The sequence below is a fragment of the Cebus imitator genome, unplaced genomic scaffold (genome assembly GCF_001604975.1).
Source record: "Cebus imitator isolate Cc_AM_T3 unplaced genomic scaffold, Cebus_imitator-1.0 Scaffold178, whole genome shotgun sequence".
Lineage (NCBI taxonomy): Eukaryota > Metazoa > Chordata > Mammalia > Primates > Cebidae > Cebus > Cebus imitator.
The window spans coordinates 3,882,318-3,901,729 of NW_016107493.1; the positions used below are offsets into that span (position 1 = coordinate 3,882,318).

The window sequence follows — 19,412 nt, forward strand, 5'->3', positions numbered from 1 at the left end:
AAAAGAAAAGAAAATTAGTTCTGTTGCTTGAACTACAGTGCAAGTGAATCTCCTCCTGGCCACCTCCTTGAATTACAGAGTGGAAACTCTTCTTCCCTGGCTCCATAAAAACAAAACCCCCATTATGAGAATCTTGATGAAAGACAACTATCAGATATACATAGTGGCTTGACCACATTGACTTATCTTCTTTCTTTTCCAGACTAAAACTAGAGTATAGCATTAAAGGAGATTTAATCCCGGAAAAGCAAGAAAATGGGAGAGGAGACAGTAATGCACAAGGGATGTCTGTACACGTTGTCATCGTAACTAGGGCTCTCACCATAGCACCGTGGCCTATGTACCTGCGAAGACAGAGTATCAACAAGATGGAGCCAGTTCACACATCAAGTTCCCAGAGGATGCACGACTCAGAACTGTTAGATTAACTGATGATATTGACAGGTAGCTGGCAGATCTGCAGGAGCACATGCTAGGGTGAATACTGTCCCTTTCCCTACGCCACATGTCCTAATCCCTGGAAACTGTGACTATGCTACCTTACATGGCAAAAGCAGCTGTGATGAAATGAAAGATCTTAGGATGGAGAGATTAACCTGAATTATCAGTCAGGGAAGATGTGATGATGGAGGAAGAGGTAGGAGTGACTGAGGAAAAGGGCCAGGAGCCAAGGAATTTAGGCAGCCTCTAGAAGCTGGAAAAGACAAGAAAACGCATTCTCCCTCAGAGCCTTCGGAAGGAATGCAGCTCTTGACTTTAGCTCCTGAGACTCATTTTGGACTTTCCCTTTCAGAATTGTAAGATAATAAATTGGTGTTGTTTGAAGCTACTAAATTTGTGGTAGCTTGTTACAGAGCAATAGAAACCAGAGCATTTGGGAGTGAGGGTAGGGGACTGGCAATAGAAACATAGAAACCAACTACTCCAGGTTAAAAAACATTGAATGAAAAAGTAAGCATAATCCTAGTATGGTACACACTCATATGTATCTAATGCAAATACTTAATATTGATTTAGCCAAAAAGTGAACTGTGACTACATGGGAAGAATGAGTGGAATGGGGATGTATAAGAGCCAAAGCCTCACCTGTAGTACCAGAAAGAAAAATTAACATATGGAGCATGGACAAATTATTTGGAATGAGGTAACTTCCAAAGAAATAGCTAACAGAGTTGAAAATAATTGCCTCTAGGGAGCACACTGAGAAGTAGAACTGACAGGTTAGGAGTGAGGCAGAATACTGACATTTCCTTAATGAATTTTTAACATTATTTGATTTTTAAATGATGTCAGTGGATATTTCTTTTTCTTTTCTTTTCTTTTTTTCTTTTCCTTTAGTTTCTTTCCTTTTTTTGAGACAGAGTCTGACTCTGTTGTCCAGGCTGGAGTGCAATGGTGCAATCTCGGTTCACTACAACCTCTGCCTCCTGGGTTCAAGTGATTCTGGTGCCTCAGCCTCTTGAATAGCTGGGACTACAGGTGCCCACCACTACATCTGGATAATTTTTGTATTTTTAGTAGAGACTGGGTTTCGCCATGTTGGCCAGGCTATTCTCAAACTCCTGGCTTCAGTGATCCACCTGCCTTGGCCTCCCAAAGTGCTGGGATTACAGGCATGAGCCACTGTACCTGGCCATGTCAGTGGATATTTCATTAATAATAAAAACAAATGCCAAAAATGTTATAAGAATCGATAGCTCAACAGAAGCATTAAAATGATAACAGATTTAACTCAAATTTCGAAGTCTATGATTAGTTTTCAATATTACAGTGGAATAAATTTACTTAAGAACCAGCTGAAAAAATGAAATCAACCTTTTTGTCCAACATGACTGATGCTTGAGAAACCCACTCATTTTCCTAATGACCTTCAGAGCGAGAGAGGACCTTAGGATTGAATCTACTTTACATATGAGGATACTAAAATTCAAAGAAATGAAGTGACTACTCGCCGACTCGTAACTGCTGTTTTATCAGCACAAATCCTTAGAGGCTCACACTATGAGTCCTGTGCTAGATGCTGGCTGGACCTTGCCATCAGGGAGCTTGCAGTCTGTACAGGAGTCAGCAGAAAGAGAGCTAAGGGAGCAGCGGAGCAAAGGCAAGAGACCTGGCCTTGGAAGAAAGGCAGAGTGTACAGGGGTTGGCTGGGCCAGACCCCCTCTGGAACTAGAGGGTCTTCTGCAATAGAGGTCAGGGCTAGAAAGAAGGCCAGGAGGCTGGCTAAACAGCAAAGGCCTAAAGAGCAGGTGACAGTGCTGCCATTTATAACTGTCCATACTCCACTGTGTTTGGGGGCCTGTCAGGATCAAGTCAAGGACAGGAGGTCAGAGAAGCAGATGGGATTGAGTGCCCAGGAGGGAAGACGATGCTACAGGGGTCAAGAATTCAGGTGAGAGTCTGAAAGGAGGCTGCAACAGTAGCAAACAAGAAGCTCTGCTTCTGCTTAGGACCTCTTATCTGCTTGCTGTAGAACAGGGGCCAATCTTGAACTTGGGAGATTTAGCTGGAGTCCGTGGGGCAGGAAGTAAGAGGCTAAAGGAGGCCCACTTTTAGCAACTGCCTTCTCTCTTCTTGAAGGCCAGGACTCCACTATGGAGTTCTCTCTGTCCTCCACTAAGCCTTGCAAAGTGGCTTGTGCAAATATTCTCTCTGTCCTCCACTAAGCCTCCACTAAGCCTTGCAAAGTGGCTTGTGCAAATATTCACTTGATGAATATTTGTTACCTGACTAGTAAACTTGGTGGTTGTAATCAGCTCATCATGGTGGTTGGGGCCAGCTTAACAAAGAGTAAAGAGATGGTGCGGTGGCTCACACCTGTAATCCCAGCATTTTGGTAGGCCGAGGCGAGTGGACCACTTGAGGCCAGGAGTTCAAGACCAGCCTGGCCAACATGGCGAAACCGCCTCTACTAAAAACACAAAAATTAGCCAGGCATGGTGGCACATGCCTATAATCCCAGCTACTCAGGAGGCTGAGGCAGGAGAATCGATTGAACCCAAGAGGTAGAGGTTGCAGTCAGCCAAGATCACACCATTGCACTCCAGCCTCGGTGATAGAGCAAGACTCTGTTTCGATAAATAAATAAATTAATTAATAAAACAAAAATAACAAAAACAAAAAGAAAAGAGATCCACAGATGAAACTGCCAAACTGTTGTAATCAACATTACCATATTATAGATAATATTAGACAGACATTAGCACTCAAAAACCAGAATGCAGAGGTAAATTATGTGGGTGATACAATCACTCAGTGGTGTTTTACATAGATTTTAAATGGTCTTTGAGGAATGTGTGGTTGTTTCCTTTTCTTCTTCCACATGATAAACAATGTCTTGGTGTATATTCTATTGCTTTTAAGGGAAAAAAAAAAAAGGTGTGGTGGCACATGATTGCAATCCCAACACGTTGGGAGGCTGAGGTGGGAGAGTTGCTTGAGCCTAGGAGTTTGAGACCAGCCTGGGCAACATATTGAGGCTCTGTATCTACAAAAAAATGTAAAAACAGTCTAGTATGGTGGAGTATGCCTGTAGTCCCAGCTGCTCGGCAGGCAGGGTGGTAGGATCACTTGAGGCCAGGAGTTTGAGCCTACAGTGAGCTATGATCACACCATTGCACTCCAACCTGGGTAACATGAGTGAAACTCCGTCTCAAAAAAATACCCAAAAAAAACAATAAAGACATTTCTTTTTGAGCACCCATGGTAGTGATACTCAAAATATTTAACAACCAGTAGGACAGAACTATTGAATAATCAACCAGGGTTAGAACAGGGTCCTGTGGGAATCTCACTCCCACCCCCATGTCAGGCATTAATCCCTTAGTTGCTGAATCATGAAGACGTCTGAGGGTGCCAGGAAAGGAGTTGGGACAACCAAGGTGGCAAGGACACGCAAGGCGCTTGGGCAATGGTCATCTACCAATCAGTATGGCAGTATTTTATTATTTATTATTATTATTATATTGAGATGGAGTTTTGCTCTTGTTGCCCAGGCTGCAGTGCAATGGCATGGTCTCAGCTCATTGCAACCTCCGCCTCCAAGGTTCAAGCGATTCTCCTGCCTCAGCCTCCCAAGTAGCTGGATAGTATAGGCACCCACCACCACCCCGGCTAATTTTTGTATTTTTTGTAGAAATGGGGTTTCACCATCGTGGCCAGACTGGTCTTGAACTCTTGACCTCTGGTGATCTGCCTGCCTCAGCCTCCCAAAGTGCTGGGATTACAGGTGTGAGCCACCGTGCCCAGCCTATATGGCAGGATTTTAATATTTCAGTAGCTGAATATCAGCCGTTGACTTCTCATAGCTTCCTAAGTGGGAACCACTGCTAACAGATTTTTGGGGTATCCTTCCAGAAGTGTTGTGAGTGTATATAACCTTAAATGTTTTGCATATAGAACTTAACCTGTAGAGAAGCATAATAAAGTTTAAAAATGCTTTACATACATGAGAGCACACTTTGCACACTCTGCTGCATCTTGTTCTTTTTATGTAACAGGAAATCTAGTAGATATTTCCATGCCGTCACACACAGATCTGTGTTTACAATGGCTTGACACTGTATAGCTCTGAGAATAGAGGGGTGTGTGAGTGTGTGCAAGAATTCTTTTTCCCTCTTTTTTTCCTTTCCTGAACCTCCCCCTGATGATTTACCTGAGGCTCACCCTAATAGTCACCAATCAGCTGGCAGAGCCTTCAGAGAAATCACTGGTTAGTATTAACAATCAGTAGAGAAAATTATATAAAACATCTTTTCCAAAGCACTTACCTTGGACTGCCCAAAGATCTGTTATTCTCATGTGGCCCAAGTCAAGCGTCTTAAAGAAACCACAATGTTAGAGAGAAATGGTTCCCTATCAACACAGAATCAGAGTTTACTTTAGATCAAATCCAGAGGTTCCAAAACTCAAGACTTTAGTGGTCATTCCAAGTGATTGAAATGCCGAAGCAGAAAATTCAGTTTCTGTAGAGCGGGAAGACAGACTTCTAGTGAATCCATTTGAAGGCTTTTACAAAGGCTGGCCTGGCACAAACATGAATTTCCCTTCTAAAGACAAAATAGTTCAAGTTTCTCAGTATTGCAATAAAATTAGAGTAGAGGAGAAGGTCACCCCTCCATTCAGATTCCCATGACTTGGGCCTGAGTTGTGAGGTTTGCCCAAAGTTTGTTTGTTTTGTTGCTATGGACACAGAACGGTAGCACCTTATTGGCTCAGGGTTCTGTTCTTAAAGAGAGAAGCTTGGGAGAAACAGCCAATTAAGTTCTCCAAGACCCAAATCAGTGACCACCCTCAACAGCAAATAACTCATACTTTTGACACAGGATTTCCACTTTTGTTATCAGCCATGGGACAAAAAGACTTAAGCTATATCTTCAGAGGAAATAGGATTCAACAGCAAGTCTAGGCTTCATTGGCCTATGGCAATAGTTACCAGGCAGGATCTGTGATGGATTTTTAATTCCTCTGTCATCTACTCAGAGAAACCTAAACTCTAGATGCTTTTTCCCTTGAGTTTAAGGCTTTGAAATCTGTGAAAGTAAAAATCCCCTAAGGCAGGAATCTTTTTCAGTCACCAGGTTTCCAGATTTTTCTTTTTCTTTTTTCTGAGATGGAGTCATGCTCTGTCACCCAGGCTGGAGTGCAGTGGTGTGATTTCAGCTCACTGCAACCTCTGCCTCCCAGGTTCAAGTGATTCTCCTGCCTCAGCCTCCTGAGTAGCTGGGATTACTGGTGCCCACCACCATGCCCGGCCCATTTTTGTATTTTTACTAGAGATGGGATTTCACCATGTTGGTCAGGCTGGTCTCGAACTCCTGACCTTGTGATCCACCTGCCTCGGCCTCCCAAAGTTCTGGGATTACAGATGTGAGCCACCACGCCCAGCTAGATTTTTTTTTTTTTTTCTAAATAAAGCTGCTTTTTCTTACTATAGAAAAAAGTACTTGCTTATTACAACCCAGTGGCTTTCATTTTAGTTTTACTGCCATTCATAAGAAATATATTTTACAAATTTTATAATAAAACATTTCAGGAAATAATACTCTTATTATTTGCTATACTCTTCTATTCACTTTTCTCATTTAAATTAAAGCTGATTATAATCCACTAGATTGATTTCATGATCCACTGGTGGGTCACAACCCCTAGCTGACAAAATGTTGTTATAAATTCATCTATTCACGCAACTTCACATTTGTTGTCAACTGTGTGCCAGGCACAGTTGCTAGGTGTGGGGATATACCTCAGTTCCTATAGTCAATACAACTTAGAGACCAATGAGAAAACAGACTGTAAATAAGCTCGATAAAAGCAAAATGAATTCTTTTTTTCCTTGGAGACAGTGTCTCACCCTGTCGCCCAGGCTGGAGTGCAGTGGCATGATCATAGCTCAATGCAGCCTCAATCTCCCGGGCTCAGGCAATCCTGTTGCCTCAGACTCCTGAGTAGATGGGACTACAGGTATGCAGCACCATGTCCAGCTAGTTTTTCTGACTTTTAGTATACAAGAGGTCTTGCTATGTTGCCCAGGCTGGTCTTGTACTCCTGAGTTCAAGCAATCCTCCTACTTCAGCCCCCTCAAAGTGCCAAGATTACAGGTGTGAGCCACCATGCAGCCACAATGACTCATGTTAAGAGACTCTCCAGAAGCAGTGGGAGTTCATAGCAAGAGTTATTCTTCTAGTCCAGTGATTCAGGTAGCAGTTTTAAACAGAGAAGAGATCTGACTAGGTCTACATATTAGAAAGATCATTCTGACTGCAATATAGAGAAGCAATTGGAAGGGCCAGGGAAACCAGGTAGAAGTCTGTGGTAGTGGTCCCCATGGGACCTAATGATGGCCCTGACTGAGGAGCACTAGTGAAAATGGAGAGGAGACATGATGGGGCTTTGGTGACTGACTGGATGCTGGGTGAGGGAAAAGGAGACAGTAATGATTCCTGGCTGTCTAGCTTGAGAGTTGACCATGGTGCCATTTATTGAGACAGGAAAGTGTCGGGGATAAACAGGTTCCAGGGAGCAGATTATGAGTTCAGTTTTGGATATGTTGAGATGCAGGGAGACTAATAAACACGTGGTGACATCTATTAGCGTTTCTTACGGATTTTAGAAGTTCAAAAGAAGACTCTGGCCTAGAAGCAGTTTAGGAGTCTTCAGAGTGGCTGATGTTTCAGGCCAAGGGAGTGAGTGAGATCGTGAGTGAGACTGCATAGAGAGACAGTATTGGGTAAGGAGAGAAGGCTGTCTAGAACAGAGCTCCGAGGACACCAGTATTTATGACAATGTTTCTCAAAGCGTGGGCCATGTGTAGTTAAAATGCATGGACCTGTTACTTGACTGCAGGTGGCTTAAATCAAAGAGGTTTATTAACCTCATGAAATACAGAGTCTGTAGGTAGTGCTATCAGAGTTGGTGCAAAGCTTCAGCAGTGTCCTTGGAGAACTGGGCTCTTTCCATCTCTCTGTTATGCCAGCCTCAGTGTGTTGATGGAGGGAAGCCTCTTGGTTGCGCTACGGCTGCTTCAACTCCAAGCACCATGAACAGACTAGATGAAGATGGACTTTCAAAGATTAAAAGGAGGGAAAGAAATTACAGAGAACAATTGATAGACTCTATTAGTCATCTAGACAATCTGTCTCCATCTAGATGTTGAATATTTACTTTGAGTGTGTTTATAGTGTAAAATTTTGTATTTAAATCCTTTCTTATGATTAAAAAAAAAAGCAGCAGGATTTGGGTATTCAGTGAAGCGTGGCTAAAAACAGAGATACAAAGGAAGCAGGTGCTGAAGGAAAACCCCAGCCACTTGACTTGGCCAAGGCTCATCATTAATTACTACTACTTTGGGTCTCTCTGCTCCCATTTCTTCTTTTTGGATGTGAGCAAAGCTTTGCCAGGTCCAAAACAGCAGAGAAGGAAATGAAGGTGTTTAGGGGTTAAGTGTTAAGTGCTCTTCTCTTTGATGAAATTGGGGAAGTGCTGGCATTCTCAATATCTTCCCCTAAAGCAAAGTGTCTTACTATTTGGAACAGAGATGGAGGAGGCCAGAATACCAATAGCAAAACAAAGTATAAATTGAATAACTGAAAGAGAGAAATTGCAACTTAATTAGGACAATGATATTATCAAAATTGGTCTGCACAGGGCTTGGGGAAATAGACATCATCTTGTGTGTGATGTTGCAGTGTTCATGAGGTGGCAAATATGGTCAGCTGGGAGCATTTGGAGGCTTTCCATCTGGGGAGTGCTATTTGTGGCTCTATGAGAATACTCCCAGTGTCGAAAAGAGTGTTCTTTTAAGGAGATTTTAATTATCTCCAACTTGCTCACTTCTCATCTCTCTTTGATCCTTGCTTGTCTTTGAACATCTGACTTTAGGGTGGTGTTATGCTAACTCCCATGGATCACCGTGAATGGCTAGCCCCAAACAGGGAGCCACAGGAATCCTGTGAAAGCCTACAGAACTACCCTCACACCTAGAAAGAGGGGCCACTGTTCTGAGCTCTGGGCTTTAGAGGGCTCTGCATAGGACAGGCACATATAGAAACCTACATTCAAGAAGATGTGAGCCCGGGCCAGGTGCAGTGGCTCACACCTGTGATCCTAGTACTTTGGGAGGCCAAGGTGGGTGGATCACCTGAGGTCAGGAGTTTGAGAACAGCCTGGCCAACAAGGTGAAACCATATCCCTACTAAAATATAAAAATTAGCCAGGTGTGGTGGCATGTACCTGTAGTCCCACCTACTCAGGAGGCTGAGGTGGGAGAATTGCTTGAACCAGGAGGTGGAGGTTGCAGTGAGTCGAGATAGTGCCACTACACTCAAGCCTGGATGACAGAGTGAGACTCCATCTCAAAAAAGAAAAAAAAGAAAAACCACATGGGCGCTTGATCTGGAGCTCAGCTCTGGAGCAGCAGGAACCATAACCCTAAAGATTCGATCTCATCATGAACCACATTCATGTCTCAGGAAGGAATGGTTCACCACATCTTCTACCCTTTGCCTTCAAAACAAAAGATGATTGTGCTCAAATGCTAGAAAGGTTTGTGGGTCATGCTGCTGCTAAGACCAGACACAGACACTGGCTTCGAGTGCAGGAAGGACTGGGGCAGCAGCAGTGAGGTAGGAGGAAAGGTGACTTGTCAAAATCTCTCACCATGAATGCAAGACTCATGCATGATGAAATATGTTTCCCAGTGATGCTGAGCATCCATTTTTTGCTTCTTTTAATGCCTTAATTTATAATTCACAGGTATTTATATATGGGAATAGTATTTGCAAGAGCTACATATGGTGGCTGGAGAACATTGTGCAATATGAATCCTGATTACTCTTAAATTTATATATGTGTAGATCTAGATGAAACATGAATGAAGCCTGGTACCAACTTGTCATATTACTGGATGGATCTAGAGATTGTTTGAGAGATGGTAAAAACAGCCACAGAAGCGATAGTGAAGTATATGAGATTAAAATACTCCATAACATTTTCTGGCCCATGATAATGTTTGAAAGTGATGTGAAAATCTTGCTTTTAACAACTTAGTGATTTTGCTGAGAAGGCAAGACAATCAAATGTGTGAAACAATACTTTGATATTTATATATTTAGGTTTTCTGTATTTTTCAGCATCTCGTAACACCTTTGCAGTGCTTTCTTCATACCTTCGTAAACTAACGAACAAAACACTTCATGCTATTGCTGGCAACGTGACCTACCAGCCAACAGTTGTATTTCAGCATCTTTGCTGAATTTGCACAGTAACATTTGCTCATTTGAAAATTTTGTGGCATTTTGGCCCTTAACTCATAAAAACGAATAAAAAACAGAAAAATAAAACTTATTATTAGCATAACTCAAATTTAATATAGTGAAACTAGCTATGGAAGTCAATAGGATTATCAAAGCACCAAATATTCACCCTTATCAGAAGGTTTTTGGACTTAAAACACATCCACTAGTAGTCATTTGTGAAAAAGAATACAATTAAAGATAATGAGAATAGCACTAAATTTCATATCAAATTTGTCTCAAACTTCATTTTTCACAAGATGGTCATAATTCTAAATGGATACTGAGATTTAAAAAAAAGTTACTATTTTTTTTTTTCCCAAGGTGGCCAATTAGAGTCTTCTAGAGTGCCTTGGCCCCTTGGAAATAGCAAGATATTGTGCAAAGATCATCTCTGTGGGTTTTCATCCAAAAAGGAAAATGGCAATCCACCAGAATTGTGAAGGACACCCCAGATCCCAGGGAGGAGAATGTGGACAAACAGAACCAGTGATGGCATGCAACTGATAAAAATGCGTGAAGCCCCAGTACATGCGAGAGGCAGGCAGCCTCCTTCTACGACTCACCTTTCCACCTGGGATCCAAGCAACCCAGGCTGAGGGAGAGCACTTTGTTTCTCACAAGCCCTGGAACTAACTTGGGGAAGTGGCTTGGAAATGCTGTGAGGAAAAGACACAGAGAAAAGTTGCAAACATTTTCCAAGACTCAGGACTGAGAGCAGGGTACCATTTTTAAATCAGACACATACAAAGTCAGCCATTCTTTGGTGACCTAGCACTGTGGCCACACAGGCATTTTAGTCTTGAGTCAGCAATTGGAGGACCTGCTCTGGCTTAGGGTAGGGGTCTCCATAGCCAGAACTGCACAAAGGGCCTCAGCAATAGGTGCTGAGATTGTGCTCCCTCCCTTTGCAGGCCTGAGGTGGGAGGAGAACTGCCACAGCTACAGTTTCTTCTGTGTGATGAGACTTGCAGCCAGGGCTAGCATGGTGGCCTGGAACCAGTCTGCATATGTCATTGCACGGTAACCCAGTGTACTCCCCAGAGATCGTAGTGCAGCAGAGCCCTCTCTGCTCTACCCTCGGGCAGAATCCAAGGATTTGGAGCACTTGCTTGTCTGGACCAGCAGTGGGAGCTGCCTCACCCTTCATAGACATAGACTGTGGTACAATGTGGCTCTCTCGGCTCCACACCCAGGCAGATCTCAAGGTATCTGGAGCACTCTCTTCCTTGATCAGCAGCCTGAGTTGTCCTACCTTTCCCATGCATGATTGTGGTGCAAGGCGGCCCTCTCCACTCCACCTGTGGGCAGATCTCCAGGCATTTGGAGCATCTGCTTACATGGACTAGCATCCTGAGTTGCTCTACCCTTCCTGTGCAGAGATCTGGGTGTGGGGAGGCCCTCTCCATTTTGTACCCCTGCAGATCTCCAGGCATTAGGTGCACTTGCTCATCTGGTTCAGCAGCCTGAGCTGCCCCACCCTTCCAAGACATAGATCATGGTGCAGCAAGTTCCTCTCTGCTCCATGACCAGGCAGATTATCAGACATTCAGAGTACCCATTTGCCTTAATCAGCAGTCTGAGTTACCCAAACCCTTCTGCACAGAGATCTTGGTACAGTGTGGCCCTCTCTCCTCCATGCTCAGGCAGATCTCCACGCATTTGGAACACTTGCTTGGCTGGAACAGCAGCCTGAGCCACCCACCCTTCCTGTGCATAGATCTGGGTGCATTGGGCTTCATGTTCAGATAGATGTCCAGGCATCTGGAACACTCACTCTCCCGGAGTAGTTTAGGCCACTCCCATCCCTGTACAGGAAACTTGGGGTCAAGGGAATTTTCCAAGCACCTCTGGGTGCTTGGCAGTGGCTACCTACTGCATTCTCTCTTGGTGCTGGTGCTTGTGCCTGCCATCAGGGAACCTGTAGTTGGACCTGCTCAGTCCAGCTCTGCCCATTTTGGCCCCTACCTCCCTGTGTCTGAGCAGGGAGCTCAGACCACTGTGAACTTCATGAATCAGCTCATTGCCTGAGGTAAGAGTTTTTCCCAGTAAACAATGATCAAGTATAAACCCAGTCATTGGCCACAGCAGGCTCTTACCTATCAGCACCATCTACTGGCTCGTAGGTTGAACAGCCCAATATAAAACCTGCTGGCAGAAGTGCATAGGGTTATAGAATCAAAGCCAAAAGACCCTACCCAGCATTCTTTACAGTCACACTCTCTAGAGAGTGGGGAAAAGGGAAAGGGAAAGAAAAAAATCCCAATAATATAATAAGGAAAGAAAGAAAAATACATAATCCTACCCATATGAAAATAACTATAAAATTAAAATGCCAGCATCTCCAAATGAGAAGGAACCAGTGAAAGAATTCTGGCACCATGAAAAATCTGAATATAGTGACACCACCAAAGGATTAAACTTGCTCTCCAGCAGTGGTCTATAGCCAAAATGGAAACTTAGAAAGAACAGATACATAATCCAAAGCATGGATTACAAGGAAGATCAATGAGATCCAAGTCAAGGTTAAAAATAAACAACAACACAAAACTTCTAAAGCAATCCAGGAAATGAAAGAAGAGACAAACATCTTAAAAAGAAATCAATCAGAAATTCTGGAGTTAAAAAACTCACTTAAGGAATTTCAAAATACAATTGAAAGCTTTGTCAATAGACTGGACCAAGCAGATGAAAGAATTTCAGAGCCTGAAGACGGATCTTTTGAACTAACTCAGTTAGAAAAAAACAAGGGAAAAATTTTTTAAGATGAACAAAGGCTTTGAGAAATATAGGTTATGTAAAACCAAACCTATGAATTACTGGCATTCCTATGAATGAAAAAAGTGAACAACCTGGAAAACATATTTGAAGGAGTAATTCAAGAAAGGTTTCTTAATCTTGCTAGAGTAGACATCCAGATACAAGAAATCCAGAGAACACCCAGAAGATACTATACAAAATGAACATCATCAAGGTATATAGTCACCAGACTGTCTAAGGTCAATGCTAGAGAAAATAGTTTATTCCCCCCAAGATGGAGTCTCACTCTGTCACCCAGGTTGGAGTGCAGTGGCATGATCTTGGCTCACTGCAGCCTCCTCCTCCTGGGCTCAAATGATTCTCATGCCTCAGCTTCCTGAGTAACTGAGACTACAGGCACATGCCACCACACCCAGCAAATTTTTATATTTTTAGTAGAGATGAGGTTTTGTCATATTGGCCAGGCTGGTCTTGAACTCCTGACCTCAAGTGATCTGCTGACCTCGGCTTCCTAAAATGCTGGGATAACAGGCGTGAGCCACTGCGCCCAGCAGAAAACATCTTAAAGGCAGCTAGAGAAAAAGGTCAGATTGTGTACAAAGGGAACCCATCAGGCTAACAGTGGCTGTCTCAGCAGAAACCTTACTTGCCAGGGGAGATTGGAAGTCTGTTTTCAGCATTTTTAAAGACAAGAATTCCAACCAGGAATGTCATAGCCCTCCAAATTAAGTTTTATAAGCAAAGGAGAAATAAAATATTTCCTAGATAAGCAAGAGCTAACGGAATATATTACCACCAGACTAGCTGTACAAAAGCTCCTTAAAGGAGCCCTAAACATGGAAATGATAGGTTGACATTAACCATAAATTGAAACACATAAAAGAATAAAATCCACAGGTCTTATTAAACAATCACATAAAAAAGGAAAAGAGGCCAGGTGTGCTACCACAGAAAAATACATTTTTAAGTACATAGCCCACAGACCCTATGAAGCAACCACACCACAGAAATTACAAAACAACCAGCTAACAACCTCATGATAGTATCAAAACCTTGAATATCAATATTAATCTTGAATGTAAATGGTCTAAACACCTCACTTGAAAGGCACAGGGTGGCAAGTTGGATAAGAAAATAAGAGCCATCCATTTGCTACCTTCAAGTGACCATTCTCACACATTATGATATCCACAGGCTCAAAGTAAAGGGTTGGTGAAAGATCTACCATGCAAACAGGAAACAAAAAATGAGTAGGGGTTGCTATTCTTATATCAGATAAAACAGGCTTTTAACCAAAAATAGTAAAAAAGGACAAAGAAGGGCATTACATAATGATAAAGAGTTCAATTCAACAAGAAGACTTAACTACCCTAAATATATACACAGCCAACATTGAAGCACCCAGATTCATAAAACAGGTATTTCTTTCTAGACCTACAAAAAGACTTAGCCACACAATAGTAGTGGGGGACTTCAACACCACATTGACAGCATTAGAAAGATCACTGAGGCAGAAAACAACAAAGAAATTCTAGACTTAACTTCAACACTTGACGAATTGGGCCTAATAGACATCTACAGAATATTCCACCCATCAACCACAGAATATACATTCCTCTCATCTGCACACAGAACATACTCCAAGACTGACCAAGTTTGGCTATAAAGTAAGTTTTAAGAAATAAAAAAAAAAAAAATAATAATCATGCCAACCATACTTTCAGACCACAGTGGAATAAAAATAGAAATCATTGTCAAAAAAAGTGCTCAAAACCACACAAGTACACGGAAATTAAACAACTTGCTCCTGAATCACTTTTGGGTAAACAATGGAATCAAGGTAGAAATAAAAAAAATTCTTGGAAATTAATGAAAACAGAAACAATATATCAAAATCTCTGGGACACACCAAAAATAAAGAGGAAAGTTTATAGCAGTAAACACCTACCTTAAAAAGTTAGAAAGATCTTAAATTAATGATCTAACATCATGCCTACAGGAACTAGAAAAAGAACAAACTAATCCCAAAGCCAGCAAAAAAAAAAAAAAAAAAAAAAAATTAAAATCAGAGCAGCGCTGAATGAAATTCAGACCCAAAAACCCATACAAAGAATCAACGAAACCAAAAGCTGGTTCTTTGAAAAAATAAACAAGACTGATAGTCTGCTAGCTAGATTAACAAAGAAAACAAGAAGATCCAAGTAAGCCTAATCAGAAAGGACAAAGGTGACATTACAACCGAGAAAAATACAAAAGATCCTCAGATTATTATGAACACTTCTATGTACAAAAACTAGAAAACCTATAGGAAATTGGTTAATTCCTGGAAACATACCACTTCCCAAGATTAAATCAAGAAGAAATCAAAAGGCTGAAGAGACTGACATTAAGTTCCAAATTGAATCATTAATAAAAACCCTAACCACCAAAAAAAAAAAGGCCCAGACCAGAATTCACAGCCAAATTATACCAGATGTACAAAGAAGAGCTGGTACCAATTCTACTGAAGCCATTCCAAAAAACTGAGAAGGAAGGGCTTCCCCTTATCTTATTGTATGAAGCCAGTTTTGGTATCACTCTAATTCCAAAACTGGGCAAAGACACAATGAAAAAAGAAAACTACAGGCCAGGATCCCTATGAACAGACATGAAAATCCTGAACAAAATACTAATAAACTGAATCCAACAGCACATCAAAAAGCTAATTCACCATAATCAGGTAGGCTTCAAGGTTGGTTAAACATATGCAAATCAACAAATGTGATTCATCATATAAACAGAATTGAATTAAAAACAAAAATCAGGCCGGGTGCAGTGGCTTGCGCCTGTAACCCCAGCACTTTGGGAAGCTGAGGCAGATGGATCACCTGAGGTCAGAAGTTTGAAACCAGCTTGGGCAATATGGTGAAACCCTGTCTCTACTAAAAATACAAAAATTAGCTGGGTGTGGTGGCACACACCTGTAATCCCAGCTCAGGAGGCTGAGGCAGGAAAATCACTTGAACTCTAGAGATGGAGGTTGCAGTGGACTGAGGTTGCACTACTGCATTCCGGCCTGGGTGATAGAGTGAAACTCTGTCTCAAAAAAAAAAAAAAAAAAAAAAAAAAAAAATTCTATGATCATCTCAATAGATGCAGAAAAAGCTTTTGATAAAATCCAACATCCCTTTGTGATAAAATGTCTCAAGATACTAGGCATCACAGGAAAGTACCTCAAAATAATGAGAGCCATTTATGATAAATCCACAGCCAACATTATATTGAACAGGCAAACAGAGGAAGCATTTCTACTGAGAACAAGAACAAAACAAAGATGCCCATTTTTACCACTCCTATTCAACATAGTACTGGAAGATTTTGCCAGAGCAATCAGGCAAGAGAAAGAAACAAAAGGCATCCAAATAGGAAAAGAAACCAAACTATTTCTCTTTGCTGATGATATGATTCTATACCTAGAAAACCTTAAAGACTGCCAAAAGCCTCCTGGAACTGGTAAACGACTTATTCTATATGTTTATATGTCTATATATGTTTATATTTTATGTGTCTATTCTATTCTTATTCTTAATGTTATTCTATACAGGAATAACGTTCAAGCTGAGAGCCGAATCAAGAACACAATTCCATTTACCACAGCCACACACACATACACACAATACCTAGGAATACATCTAACTAGGGAGGTGAAAGATAGCTACAAGAAGAACTGTAAAACACTGCTGAACAGATGACACAAATGGAAAAATATTCTATGATAATGGATAGGAATACTAAATATCATTACAATAGCCATACTGCCCAAAACAATGTACAGAGTGAACACTATTCCTATCAAACTACCAATGCCATTTTTCACAGAACTAGAAAAAAGTATTCTAAAATTCCTATGCAACCAAAAAGGAGCCTAAATAGCCAAAGCAATTCTAAGCAAAAAGAGAAAGGCTGGAGGCATCTCATTATGTGACTTCAAACTATACTACAAAGCTACAGTAACCAAAACAGCATCATACTGGTACAAAAACATAGATCAATGAAACAGAATACCAAATCCAGAAATAAAGCCACACACCTACAGCCATCTGATATTTGACAAAGTCAACAAAAATAAGCAGTGGGGAAATCCCTATCCAATAAATGGTGATGGGATAGCTGGTCAGCCATATGCAGAAGAATGAAACTGGACCCTTACCTTTCACCATATATACAAAGATGGATTAATGATTTAAATATAAGACCTCAAACTATAAGAATCCTAGAAGAAACCTAGGAAACACTATTTTGGACATGGGCCTTGGGAAATAATTTATGACTAAGCCCTCAATAGTAAATAGATAACCTATATAATGTGAGAAAAATATTTGCCAACTCTGCATCTGACAAAGGTCTAATATCCAGGTTCTCTAAGGAACTTAACTGAATGAGCAAAAACCAAATAAACCCTTTTAAAAATGGTCAAAACACATGAACAAACACTTCTCAAAAGAAGACACACAAGTGGACAACATGAAAAAATGCTCAACATCACTAATCAACAGAGAAATGCAAATCAAAACTACTATGACTATAACATCTCACACCAGTCAGAATGTCTATCACTAAAAAGTCAAAAAATAAGATATGTGCCAGGAGCAGTGGCTCACATCTGTAATTCCAGTACTTTCAGAGTCCAAGGTAGGAGAATCGCTTGAGTTCAGGAATTTGAGGCCAGCCTGGGCAGCATGGTGAGTTCCCATCTCTGTAAAACATACAAAAATTAACTGGGCATGGTGGCATATGCCTGTAGTTCCAGCTACTTGGGAAGTTGAGGTGGGAGGATCGATTGAGCCCAGGAGGTTGAGGTTGCAGTGTGCCATGATTGCACGACTGCACTCAAGCCTGGGTGACACAGCGAGACTCTGTCTCAAATGAACAAACAAAAAACAGATACTAGCGAGGCTGTGGAGAAAAGGGAATGCTCATACACTGTTAGTGGGAATGTAAATTGGCCCAGCCACTTTGGAGATTTCTCAAAGAAATTAAAACAGAACTACCATTCAACCCAGTAATTCCATTATTGGGTATATATCCAAAAGAAAATAAATCATTCTACAAAAAGATAGGTATATTCATGTTAATCACAGCATTATTCACAATAGCAAAGACATGGAATCAATCTAAGTGTCCATCAGTGGTGGACTGGATAAGGAAAATATGGTACATATACACCATGTAATAATATGCAGCCATAAAAAACCCTGAAATCATGTCCTTCACAACAACATGGACGTAGCTGGAGGCCATTATCCTAAGCAAATTAACAAAGAAATAGAAACCAAATACTGCATGTTCTCACTTACAAGTGGGAGGTAAACATTGGCTACTCAAGGACATAAAGATGGCAACAATAGAAACTGGGGGCTATTACAGCAGGGATGGAGAAGGGAAAGGGTTGAAAAACTACTTATTGAATACTATACTCTGTACCTGGGTGACAGGATCAATCATACTCTAAGCCTCAGTATCACGGAACATATCCAGGTAACAAACCTGCACATGTACCCCTGAATCTAAAATAAAAATGGAAATTATTTTAAAAATACAGAAACTAAATTGTGAAGAAGATAGACTATCAAAAGACCTTTTCTGTTACAGTCCAGCGAAGTTCAAATTTAGTTTCTTGGAAACGATTTTTAAATAGCTAAGACAGTCAACAGAAAACTGCGGGCTGTAGGGAAGTAACTGCTTCACACTTCTCAAATCTTCTCAACTTTAGTATCTGTCTTATCTATGACTTTAGATTTTACTCTTATGTTGCTGTTACTTTTGCTAAGGAAGTATTACGGTATACATAGATACTGTCTATTCTATTTAAAAAAAAATCTAGGAAAATACATTAAGATCTGTTTTCTACTTATAACTATTAGTGGTTTCTTGTGTGTGTGCTGGTTTGACAAGTATAGGTTGTTTCCTAACCAAAAACATAATAGAAAAGAAAGATTTAGTACAGAATTACCTGTGCAAACAGCTGTGACAAAAACACAGAGAGACAAATGAAAATTTAAGCTACTCATCTTTATTAACTGATTTACATTTGACAAAACAAAGATAGGTGCAGAAAGAGCTGTTTGACAAAGTCAAATCCCAGGTATCAAACAACAGCATTCCCCTGGCTGCCACAGAGGGCACCTGTGCCCACTCTGAGGAGATGTGCTCTGCCATTCGACCACTCAGTCATCACACTGCACTGCTGTTGGGTTGCATGTGGAGTACAGGTCTGTATACATCTGACATCAGAGAACCGGCCCACTAAACACGAACAGCCCTAGTTATAGATGTCCCAAGTTGATGTTAGTAACCACCAAGTACTAATTCTGTACTAAAATGGTCAGAAAAGATAACAAGCTTTGAGTACTGTGTAAAATTATACCTTTTAAAGACAACAGGCTCTTGTAAGCTGCCTTGTAACTTGTTTCCTCCCTTGCCAAAGTCTATTCATTTATGTCAAATCAAGAACATATAGCACAACGTTTTCTAAAAAACTACTTTAACAATGGTCATTAACTTCTCCCTAAGGACCCATGCCTAAGGTTATTTACATAAGATTTGGGATCTTCATAATTTAGGAGAACTTTCAATTCTGAGCTCAGGAAGATATCTCTCCTACTAGATAATAGGATACTCAGAAATACTAGAGGTATACTCACTTCTTGAAGGAGAAAAAAAATATTGAGCTTTTCTATACTGACATGAAAGTACATATACAATTTTTATCATAGAAAAAACTAAAATGTGAATAGTACCAAAATATAACAGATAAATTGGGAGGAACCAGCTATTAGGCTTCAGTTCTTCTTACTATATTTTGCAGATCATTCTAGTATT

At 40.9% G+C, this 19,412-nt stretch overlaps 2 protein-coding genes across 3 annotated transcripts in view; one reads left to right on the forward strand and one right to left on the reverse strand.

Moving 5' to 3' along the window:
• The window catches only part of FLACC1 (flagellum associated containing coiled-coil domains 1), a 38,587-nt gene extending 32,970 nt beyond the window's left edge, over positions 1 to 5,617 (reverse strand). The window contains exon 1 of one of the 2 annotated variants that reach the window (XM_017545299.2): positions 4,770 to 5,614. The gene's annotated coding sequence lies outside the window, so the exon portion shown is untranslated. Of the gene's footprint in view, positions 1 to 4,769 lie in introns of both variants that reach the window. The other variant, XM_017545301.2, reaches the window with a different exon arrangement.
• CASP8 (caspase 8) overlaps positions 1 to 19,412 on the forward strand; it is a 115,372-nt gene that overhangs the window by 91,178 nt on the left and 4,782 nt on the right. The window lies entirely within an intron of this gene.